Raw genomic sequence first — 12,432 nt, forward strand, 5'->3', positions numbered from 1 at the left:
CTTCTTGCTAACGAGTCATTCCGCCCTTCCCATCAGGTCAAAACAGAAACAGAGGAGTAAGTTAACAATGAAATCACGTGGAGCAGCATCTCCCGAGCCCAGCACCTCCGGAGCTCCCGAGCCCCGCGCACGCCGGAGCCCGGCTGCGCCTTTCGGGCCAGGGGATGCCCGGGCTTCAGGGAGGGCTGACAGGTCGGACAGTTCCTCTCCAAGCCCGAGCTCGGCGTTGACAGGCAGCCCCTGCCCGTCGCCCCCGCCACCCGCACGGACCCGGACTGACAGCCCGACAGACACCACAACACACGTGCTGCCTCCTCCGCACCACAACACCCGCCCGCCTGTCACCCGCCCCCCGCTACCGGGGCCCCGTCCCCGGACGATCCCGGCCGTGCCGGTGCCGGGCGTCGGGCCCGGACAGGGGACTCCGGGGCTCCGTCGGCTGGCGGGAGGTGAGAGAAGGCGGAGGCAGGGCCGGAGGAGCGGGATCCCCGGGGTAGCCCAGCCCAGCCTGCGACTCCAAGGCCTGCGCCGCCCGCCCGCTCGCTCGTTCTCTTCCTTTCCCCGGGCCTGGGACCGGGACCCGGGCCCGGCCGGCGGGTGGCAGGGCGGAGGGCCCGGGGAGCGCGGGGCTGGAGCCGGGGCCTGGACCAGGCGCAGGCAGCCCGGCGCGCGGAGAAGCGGCAGGGGAAGCCGGGCGCCGGCTCGGCGCGAGGGGGCGGCCGCGGCGCCCCGGCCCGAGGCCTGGCGCAGAGCAGCGGGAGGCGGCGCAGGCCGCGACGGGGCCTGCAGCCGCCCGCGGACCCCAGGGGCGGCCAGGTGGCTCCCGAGGCAGCTCAGCCGTGGACTCGGCGGCGGAAGGCGGCACCGGGTGCCTCCACAGCTACTTACCGAGGCGGTGAAGAGCCTGGATCCCGGGGCCCCAGGCCGGACGGCGGAGATGCCCCAAACTGACACGGCCGCCATCTTGGAGACAGTGAGCTTGGGGCGGGGGGAGGGGAGGCGGGGCGGCGGAACAGCCGCGGGGGGAGGGAGACGGTCGCGAGGGAACGGCGGTCGTGGAGGGGACGGGGGGCGGGGGTAGAGAGTGGGAAGAGCCGGAAAGGCAGCGGAGAGGGAGGAGGGAGGTAGGGTGAGCGCCAGAGTGGGGGAGAGGCCCGGGAGCCGGAAGAGCCGGGAGGGCGAAGGCGCCTCGCGGGGGGAAGGGCCAGAGGGCGGGGCGTGGCGGGGGGTGGTGGGAAGAGAGTAGGGGGGGGAAACAGCCGCCTAGAGGGTCACGTGAGGCCGGTACAAAAGGCCAAAGCCAAAGTGGGAGGAGGACTTCGTGAGGTGGGAGACCAACAATTAGAAGCTCTTTCCTACCTCCAAGAGCTCCTTTAGGTGGTGCAGGGGCTAAGAAAAAGAAAGAGCTGATTTATCTCTTATTTAACAGATGGGGAAACTGAGGCATTGGGGGTTGGATTTACTTCAGTGTCACTGGAGGCAGCCCCGTAGCTATTCAACCACAAACTCATTTGCAAAATGCTTTCCTCACTGCTCTTTGAAAATGAAGATGCAAATGTTAGCATCCCCATTTTACAGATGAGGAAACTGAGACCCCATCTCACGTGCCTTCCTTAAAGTGTCAGCTAGCCAGGACCAGAAAGTAATCCCGTGCTTCAAAACCCGTGGTTTTTTGTTTTTGTTTTTTTCATTCAAGCTCTAACTTTACCTGGCCTTGTGCCCTCCACCCTGGGTCTCTGCTCACTTCTCCACAGCTGGCTCACATGTTTTTCTTTGTCAGGACTCTGGGAACGGATCTTCCTCCCGGTTCCTTCAGGTCCCGTCCCAGTGCCACTCCCCTCCTGGCGAGCTGGTCTCTCCCCGCTCTGAGCCCCTTTCCCCCAAGCACTTTGCCCCTACTTCTCATGCTCACCTGGGTCTGTGAGGTGCGGCACCTTACACATCCCACTTTCTATTGCAACGGCTTCTGTACGTGTCTCAGCCTTGCCATTGACGGCAATTTCCTTAACAAGAAGCCTCTTACATGGGTACGTAAAAAACTCCCTTGGACTTGGGTGTCTTAAAGCCAGGACTTACTTACCGTTTCCCGGTGGCTTAGCTATGTGACCTTGAGCAAGTCCCTTACTTGAGGGGAAGCCGCATTTGAGATCGGGGCTCCTCGTCTGGAAAGTAAGGATAGTGTAACTTGCGGCTCCACAGCTCACAGGAATGTATCAAGTGAGGAGTCAGTAAAGCCACTTGCAATTACAAAGCGGTCTGTAACAGCCAGCTACTGTTACAGTCGTAACCAGAAACTCTGGGATTTCAGCTGGGAGGGAGAAGCCAGCGAGAGAGAGAGTGTGTCTGTGTGTCTGTGTCTCTGTGTGTGTCTGTGTCTGTGTGTGTGTCTGAAAGAGAGAAATGTTCTAAGGTAGGTTAATTCATCTCTAGTAGTGATAAACAGGTGCAGAGGTAGTGAATGGGTTTCAGGAGGCTGGAGAATTGGGAGGCAAGGATTATGTAATGGAGCCACCCATGAGCTAGAGATTGAATTTATTGGGAAAAAGGAAGAGTGACTTGGAAATCCACAGACTGCAACAATCAAGGTCTGTGCAGATTGGAATTAATTGTGAAGTTTGAAAGAGGTTTCCTGAGTGCTGGTGGAAGAGGAAGGATCTGAAAGACTGTAGAATGGCAGTGGGTCAGGGAAAAGGGGGGAAAGCCCACTGACTGCTGGAGGACCTAAGTGTCAGGGAATGTGATAGACAGAGCAAGTCCATCATGAAAGTGCCAAGAGTCTTTAGGAGAAAGCTAAATTGCAGAAAGAAGTTAGGTGCTATATTCAACGTGTATTGGTCAACCTGCCCTCTGGGGGAAGGGGTGAAGGGAAGGAGGGAAAAAATTGGAACAAAAGGCTTGGCAATTGTCAATGCTGTAAAATTACCATGCATATATCTGATAAATAAAAATCTACATTTAAAAAAAAAGAAGAAGAAGAAGAAGTAAGATGCTAGATTTTTACCAGTCTGGCATCATTGATTTAAAGCTGAAAGGAACTCTGAGGCCATCTCCTCTACCTTTCCCACTTTAAAGATGAGAGCACCAAGGCCCAGAGAGCATGTCAGAGGCTCAAAGCCAGGGAGTGGCAAAGTCAGAATTCAAATTCAGATCCTCCCACAAAACCCAGGATCTTTCCACTGCTCCAAAATAGAAGGTCATTCTCCTTCCCCATCAATCACTCTGCCACTCTAGGTTCTCACCAAGCTGGACTGCTTGCCAGCCCCAGGACACCTGCTCTTTTGCAAAGACTCTTATGCTTCATAATTAGAAAGCACTCCATGCTCACTATAGCTCCAAAGGATCAATCCTCAATTCCCTCAAAAATCAACTCAAGTATTACTTCCTAAAGAAAGCCTTCCAGAACCCACAGTGACTAAAGCCCTCCTCCCTTTAACTTTTGATGTTTTTTACATTTAATTTTCTCTATATATGTTTCTTCCCCACTGCTGCCCTAGAATGTGAACACCTCGGGGACTCCTAATTAATTATAGTCTCTTGTTTCCCCTATGCTTAATACATAGTAGTTGCTTCATCAGTACTTCTTGAATGAATGAAGAGTAGAAAATAGTTGTTAGGAAGAATCAGAGTTATTACTTCATCAATACTTGTTGAATGAATGAAGGGAGAATAGAAAACAGTTATTAGAAAGAACCAGAATTGAGTTTACTCAGGTTTCAGAGGTTTAGTGAGGTCAGAAGCAAACCACCTTCCACACTGATTTCACACTAACCTGTGAGTCTGGCTTGAGGTTCCCAGGCTAGGCAACTCAACCTGAATAAGGCATCACTTCCAGATGCAGTTGGAAGAGGAGCACAACCTGTTCAACCTTGAAGGAAAAGGTTAAGAGAAAGTATTTCCTGTACTGTAGGAGATACAAGCATCTGGAGCCCAAGCCCAGTTTAACCTGTACTAGTTTCCTCTCTGGGTGTTATATACATCATCTTTCCACCTAAATTCATTTTCCTGTTACTGTTGGGGGTACCACCATCTTCCCAGTCGCTCAGGCTCAAAAGGTGTCATCTTCAGCTCCTCTTCTCCCTCATCTTTCCATGTCAAACCTGTTGCCAAATCTTGTCAATTCTTTGAAATGTCTCTCACATTATGCCTCTTTTTTCCTCTGATACTATCACCACTGTCATGTAGACCTTCCTCCCCTTGGTCTCACTGCCCCAGTTTCTCCCTACTCCAGTCCATCTTCCACTCAACTGTCAAAATTAGCTTCCTAAAACATATATGTGACCATGTTATCTCTCTTCTACTTCATAAATTCCAGTAGTGCTCTCACCTCCAGGATCAAATAGAAAACCGTCCAGCATTAACAGCCCTTTATATAACCTGGCCCTCTCATAACTTTTCTAGTATTCTTATACTCATGGATGTTGTAAGTCTCAAATGAGATAATGGATGTAAAGATTTTTCAAAACTGAAATCGCTATATAAATGCCAGTTATTATTAGCCTACAGTTCCCAGGCCTCTAATCTACTGGTGATTTCTTAAACCTTCTACCATATTCTTTCTAAGCTCAAGCACTGTTTAAAGAACAATACCACCATGTTGGGGTAAATGTTTAACAACCTATCTTTCTAGGGGGGGAAATATATGCATATACACTTTTATGTTTAATCTATATTATTAAAACTTTCTTAAGTCTATGAAATCAAAAAACAATAAATCAAACCTTGATTTATGATAATCTCTGAGATGTAATTGCTGGTGCTAAAAATGGAACAGTTGGCTCTCTCATTAAAGCTGTCTCCAGGATAGCCTTTCTTATATATCTTAGTTCCCTACTCTAGCCCAGAAACTCTTCAATCCAGTGCCATTGGGTTCCTTGCTGTTCCTCACATACATCTCATAACTATATGTATTTTTTCTACCAGTTCCCTATGCCTGGAATTCTCTTCTTCCTAATCTCTGTATCCTGGTTTCTCTTCCTTCATATCCCAGCCAAAATTCTACCTTCTACAAGAAGCCTCTCCTGATCTACCTTAATATTCACATCTTCCTTCTATTGATAATCTCACACCAACCTTTGTATATCTTATCTGTACATAGTTATTTACATGTTATCTTTTGTATTAAATTAAGAGCTTCTGGAGAGCAAGAACTATTTTCCCCCTTTTTTTGCATTCTCAGTACATTCACAGTACTTGAGAGAATGTCTTATACTTTTGTTACATCTCTAAAAGTATTAATAATGATAACTGACATGTATATACATTTTAAGGTTGCAAAATAATAAACATATATTATCTCATTTGACCCTAGCAATATTCCTGTGATTTAGTGCTATTATTATGCCCACTTTATATATTGGGAAAATAAAGCTGAGAAAATATGCCTGTACATAATAGCTGTGTGATCCTCAATGAGGATTCAAACTCATATTTTCCTAACTCCAGAACCAGTTTTCAATCTAAAACATCTTTAATTCCTTCCAAACTAACATGGAGCTAAGAACTCAATAGGTACTCACTAAATCCTGGCAGTACATTTAGACTTCTAGGCTACAACCATTTCTTTTACTGTCACCATACCTTTCTTAGTTCTATCCATCCTTTAAGGCCCAAATCACAGCAGCTTTTCTTTGGAGATTTTTTTGACTGCCCAAGGCATGATTTATCATTTCTTCCATTGAATTCCACAAGCATTTATTGTCTTTACCACTTACCTTGCATTTAATACATACTACCATATATTGTAGACATTGTCTCTCAACTAAATTTTGTTATTCTCTCAACAGGAACTGTGTTATAGATATGCTTTTTTAAATCCCCAAGGCCTTACAATGACTTCTACATAGCCTCAAGAAATGTTCACTGTTGATTTTAAGGATGATGACTAGGATAGTTAATTATGGTATAAATTGGAATGTACAAGTCTTCTAAGACAATGGTTCTCAAACTTTTGTTCTAAGTATCTTTTTACTATTAAAAATTATTGAGAATCTGTCCAAAGAATTTTTTAATGTGAGTTATATTTATAGATATTTATCATATTAGAAATAAAAACTACTTTTGAATTTATTAGACCCTCTGAAATGGTTTCAGAGACCTTCCCCTCCAAGATTCTATGGATCACACTTTGAGAACCACTGCTCTAAGAAAAAACTGGAGATTTTGCTCTACCTACTTCTACATTCTATATATTATGAGCTTACATTGTAGTAGAGTTACAATACATATAAGAAAATAGGATCTAGCCAAGAAAATTTTGGCATAAGAAGCATTTGGTAAAATGCCAGTAAGGAGCCAATAGATAGGGAAAGATTGAAGATTAGAGAGAGTAAAAATGTTAGTGGGGACAATCTCATGGAGAAGACATGAGGGAAAGGAATCTAGGATACATAGAGAGGGAGTTATCTTAGAAAGGAGAAAGGCCACTCTTAATACAAGATAAGAGTGAAGTAGAAGATACTAGGGGATGAAATTTAAGTAACATGTGATGAGCAGGAGAGAAGAGGGAGATCTTACCAAATGGCCTCAATTTTTTTTTCAGTGAAGTATATACTGAAGTCTTGCTGAAAGTGTAGGGAAGAAAGTGCCATGAGAAGACTCAGAAAAAATAAAAATATTTATAATAGACCATATGGAAAGTGGAATAGTGATTTGATTTTAGATTTCTGCACTTCAGTGAGGAGCTACTTAAGATTAAATAGCATAAATTTGTAGTAGACCCAATCAACATGACTTTGTAAGCATGAAGTAAAAGGGTAATTCATGGTAACTAAATGGATTGATGAACTGGGAAATTGTTATATCTTAGGAATCATTAATTCATGCGTTAAAGTCCCCTAGTATGAGAGCAAGAGAATTTTCTGGGAATAGATAGATAAAGGACATCAAGTTCTTGATTCGGTGATAAGTTTGGATAGCATAAACCTCAAATAAGGAAAAGTTAATGAGTGATGGTGATAGAGAATATGAAAATAGCAATTAGGAGCAAAGAATTGAAGTTGATGAACTGGAAGATTAAGATATTTTGTTTACATATGTTGGATTTAACATATATTTTAACCTGTATAACATACATTGGATTGCCTGCCATCTGGGGGAGGGGATGGGGGGAAGGAGAAGAAAATCTGAAACACAAGGTTATGCAAGGATCAATGTTGAAAAATTGTCCATGCATAGGTTTTGAAAATAAAAAGCTTTAAAAAATAAAGACTAAAATATTTGAAAAGACATCACGTTTACTCAAAAACCAAAGAGTATGGGTTGTGGTAGAGAGGAAGACTGTGAGCCAGATATTGAACTCCCTGAAAAGGAACCAAATAACCTGGAGGCTAACAGAAGACTATAACAAGCATCTGACCTGGGCATTACAGACAAACAGAATGAACCTATAAAAGGGAGTAGCTGCTGAGTGATTCTGACAAAGGGACAGATTAGAACTCATAGTAAGGAACAAGGAGTAAGCCTGCTTGTCCATTTGGGAAGTGGGAGAAACATGAGGGAAGGAGCACCTCAGTATCTACCATGTTGTACATACTACTATCTCTACTTTTTTCCACTCTGATAGACAATTCTATCTGAAGCAGCAAGAGAGACAGGAGGAAGCAGATGCCAGTCAAGATAAACCACCACCATGACTATGACCATCATTTCCCTCAGATCTTGATTGAGAAAGCCCAGGACCTTGAACTTGAGGACCTTGGTAATAGCAATGCTTCCAGTCCAATACCTTCAACTACCTTGGGAAGCAATAAACTTCTGTTGCAATCAAACAGTTGCTCCTGAAGATGCTATAAAACACATCTACTGAGGGCCCAGAATAATAATAATAACAATAAGTTCTTCTTCTACCAAATTCCTTAGAATCAGAGTCAAATGACTTTGATCTGAGCATCATACAAGAATTTTGTTCTGAGCCCCTGAAACATTAGTAGAAGATAACCATACAGGGCTTAGGGGCACCTAAAAATGTATCATTTTCTTTATTTCATGAATTGCTATGGCCAAAAATGTCATCACCTGGAAGCCAACCTATTGGTGGTATGCTTTTCCATTCTTGGTTTCACTGGCACTCAAATAGTAGACTCAATCTGACCAGACCTTACTCTCCATTGTCTAGCTTGGTAAAACCTTTCAGATCTCATTCACCACAGCCTTTAAGGACCCAAGATTATATACTCTATTTCAGTTAGGTGACTGAGTAGTACATACATATATACATTCTACATAAGAATGTAGAAACAGGGAAACCACATCTTTTTTATAAGGCCTTATGTTTAATTGACATTTTCTTCACAACAGTTCTATGAGGTAGGTAATGTATTATCCCTCATTTAACAGATGAGAAAAGTGATTAAGGAGTCATCCAATCTGTAAATGATCAAACAGGGACTCAAAAGATGGGTCTTCTGAAGACCGTGTCGGGTACAGTAAAGCAAGAGTAAAAATGATTGGTCCCTCAGAATGGTGCTTTTCTTACAATAGTTATTAGCTGTGGGAATGAATTTAAGTTGGGACACTCCCAGCTGGGGTCTGATATTTATAAAAGGATCCTAAATGACCCTCTGAAACCAACAACAGGCCTGTCCTTAGATACTATGAAATGTGAAATAACCATTTCTTTAGGTTGGCCTCTACTAAAACATTTTGATTCCACGAGGTTTTAATGCAGGACAATAAAAATGCTAAGGTAAAGGAGAATTAAATAACTCTTTTACTGAAAAATGCTGAGGCCATTTGCTGAGAGCTCCCTTCTCCTCATCTCATAATCTCACATCACTTAGATGTCTTCTCCTGCTACGTCCTCCTTCACTCCTATTATAGACAAAGAGGTAACCTTTTTTCCTTGCCAAGTACATGCATCCTTGACTCCATCCTCTCAGTTCTTCAGAAAATACTCTTCTTGACGACCTTGACCTCTTTTGCTTCTGGGTTTTTGAGATACCTCTCTCCTGGTTTTCCTCCTGGTTCTCCACTGCTTCTCTGTTTCCTTTTCCAGATCATGCTATCTAACTGTAAGTGTCCATCAGGATTCTGTTCTTAGCACTTTTTTCTTCTCTGTTACCTCATCAGCTCCCAAGGATTTAATTCCCAACTCTATGCTGATGATTCCCCAATGTACCTATCCTGCTCCAAACTCTCTGCTGACTTCCAGTCTCACATCTCCAACTGTCAGACACCTGACAGTCTAGTAGACACCCAGGTCTTTCCTCCCCTACACTGTACATTTTCTGAAGCCCCTCGAGATTTCACCCCTAGAATTATCTTGGATTCCTCATTGTCTCTCACTCCTCCCACCCCTGCCATTCATGCTGCTGGCAAGGCCTAACAACTTCACCTTTGAAGCCATCTTTTGAATTTATTCCCTTCTCTCCTTTGATACTGTCACCATTCCGGTGCCAGCCCTCATCACCTCATGCCTGGCTTATTTAATAACCTTCTGGTGGGTCTGCCTGCATCAAGTCTCTCCCCACTTTTAATTCCATTCATCCACTTCAGTGATTTTCCTAAAGCACAGGTTTAACCATGTTACCCATCTATCCCTACCCCTTCAATAAACTTGATTTTTTTTCTTTCTGACTGCTTGCAGTATTTTAATTTGACTTGGAAGTTCTGGATTTTGACTATCATGTGCCTGAGAGTTTTCATTTTGGAGTTTCTTTCAGAAAGCAGTGGATTCTTTCTATTTCCACTTCATCTTCTCATTCTAAGAGATCTGGGGAGTTGTCGTCCTTGATTTCTTAGAATTTGGCATCTATGCTCTCTTTTGTTGGTGATGGTGTTCAAGTAGTCTTAAGATACTTAAATTTTTTCTCCTTGTTCTATTTTCCAAGTCATTTGTTTTTGTTATGAGATAACTTACATTTTATTCTTTTTTTTAGTCTTTTGACTTTGTTTTCATATTTCTTGTTGCCTCATGGAATCATTGATTTCTATTTGATTCATTCTCATTTTCAAGGAGCAAAGTTTTGAATCTCTTGAGCCAAACTGTTAATTACCTTAAATCTTAATCAGCATGTCCATAACTAAGCTAATTATATTTCCCTTCTCAAACCCTCCTCTCTTCCTAATTCCCCTATTACCACTAAGGGAATTACCCTACTACCAATTATCAAGTTTCAAAATCTAGGTATCATCCTCAGCTTCTCACTTCCTCTCATCACATATATCCAATCTGTCTCCTAGTATTGTCATTTCTACTTTTGTAACATCTCAAAAATTCCCCCTCCTCTCCTCTGACATCGCCATCATTTTATTCAGGCTCTCATCACCTCATACCTGGAATAGAGCAAAAAGCCTCCTTGTTAGTCTGCCTTCCTTAAGTTTCTCTCCATTCCATTCCATCCTCCACTTAGCTCTCAAAGCAATCTTCCTAAAGCATTGATCTGACCATGTCACCTTCCCCACCACTATACAGTGAATTCCAATGGCTCCCAATTACTTCCAGGATTAAACATAAATCCTCTGGCTTTTAAAACCTTTCATATTTGGGTCTTCTCTTGCCTTGCCAGTCTTCTCTCTACACCAAGACTGGCCTCTTGCTGTTCCTGGAACATGACTTTATATATCATTTAAGATTTGCATCCCTTTGTCTCCTGACTTCTATGGCTTCCTTCAAGACTTAGCTCAAATTCCACATTCTTCAAGAAGCCAAGTATTTCCACCTCTTTTCCCACTATTGGTGCCTTCCTTTTGAAATTACTTCTAGTTTACCATGTATTTTAATTCAAATATAATAAGCATTTAAGTGCCTACTATATGCCAGACACTGTATTAATGGTGGGAATACAAAAAAAGCCAAAAACAATCCCTGCCTTCAACGAGCACATGGTCTAATGGAATGGTATCATGAAAGCCACTGTGTACAAATGAGATATATACAGGATAAATCATAGATAATAACAATGGATAATAGATAATAAGTTAGGAAGATATTTGCTTTGGAAGGAACCAGGAACTTAGATGGACCAGATCTTAGGAGTTTTAGGAAGTTCATGACCATGGATTATATTCATAAGTAATTTAAAAGTTGATGCTTTTGACTTAGGACTTAACATCCAAAAATTATGATAGTCCTTTCCAAGGGCTTGGCCAGGACAGAGGGAGGTATGTACTTGGACTGAATTAATTTCACTAGTGAATGTCCTTATAACCAACCAACCTTACAATCATGAATTCATAGAATTGCAAAGTAGGATGAGACCTTGGGAATCACTTAAGTCCGAATCCTATCTAAAGTTTGAATCTAGTCCACAATGTCTATAAAAAGTGGTTAGCCTATTCTATTTAAAAGCTTCCAGTGGCACAATTCTTTACTTCACTCCTCACCCCAAACCCAATCATTCTTGTTAAGAAATTTTTCCTTATGATGAGAGAGAACTATTATGTGGTAGATATAGCACTAAATTTATGGTTAAGAAGCCTAAATTTAAATAGAGCCTCATGAAACCATAGGCAAGTCATTTATACCTCAATTTCCTCATCTATGAAATGGGGATAATATTTACTATATCTATCTTACAAGGTTGCTCTCAAGAGATTGTTTTGCAAATCTTAAAATGATATATAAATGAAGCACTTTAGGTTATTAGCAAGTTATGAGTAATATTGAACAAAAACCTTTCTCCCTGTAACATCCATCCTTTAGTCCTATTTCTTCCTATTTCTGCAAAGCATAACTGATCTCATCTCCCTTCAGTGTGAACACAATGACTGTGGGTCAGAGCCAAGACAAGCATTTGTGAATCCCAAACAAGATTAGAAAATTACACCTGTGTAGGTTACTGTTCCCCAGAGGTTTTAAGCCTTCAATATAACACAAGTGACTTGACTTATCACAAAATACTTATCTATGTACCAAGAAGGCAGGATTTTTTGACATTAAAAAGATGTGCATTTATTAGGGGTAATATTAAAGGATATTCTTCATTGTGTCCTCTCATTTACCTAGTGTTGTGTCCTAGGCAACTGCTTTGCTATGGCTTATAACTGGAGCTTGAAAAAAGTTATGATGAATTTTTATTGCATTTTAACTATATTACTTGTAATAAAATTTGTCTTGTATGATTTCTTTCTTGAGCCACCAACTAAATTAAGCACATGACTAGATAAAAGTAGCTGATACCTGTTTGTCACCAATGAGGTGTAGAATACTATAGAGGAGGGATAAAAAAAAAATTTACTTTGGTCCTACAACTACATCCCAGGTAATAATTTTCCTCTTGGTGGGTTGCTGCAGCTCTTTTATTCAGAGAAGAGCTGCAGCTGTAGATATTTTAAAGGCCAAAAACAGTGGAAGGTTTGTAAACAATTGATAGTTAGATGTGATGACAGCAGTCTGAACACACATCCATGAGAAGAGAACATATGATAGAACTAGTTACTAATTCAGAATCTGCTGGAATTCTGGGCTCCCTGATATTTCCTCTTTCTTTCTGT

General features: G+C 42.4%; 1 protein-coding gene across 4 annotated transcripts in view; it reads right to left on the reverse strand.

Moving 5' to 3' along the window:
- Positions 1–1,007, reverse strand: part of KAT6A (lysine acetyltransferase 6A) — a 146,863-nt gene extending 145,856 nt beyond the window's left edge. For 2 of the 4 annotated variants that reach the window (XM_074287348.1, XM_074287349.1), the window contains exon 1: positions 889–982. The gene's annotated coding sequence lies outside the window, so the exon portion shown is untranslated. Of the gene's footprint in view, positions 1–888 lie in introns of all 4 variants that reach the window. The other 2 variants (XM_074287347.1, XM_074287350.1) reach the window with 2 other exon arrangements.
- Positions 1,008–12,432: the final 11,425 nt, after the last annotated feature.

Source organism: Sminthopsis crassicaudata, chromosome 2 (genome assembly GCF_048593235.1).
Source record: "Sminthopsis crassicaudata isolate SCR6 chromosome 2, ASM4859323v1, whole genome shotgun sequence".
Lineage (NCBI taxonomy): Eukaryota > Metazoa > Chordata > Mammalia > Dasyuromorphia > Dasyuridae > Sminthopsis > Sminthopsis crassicaudata.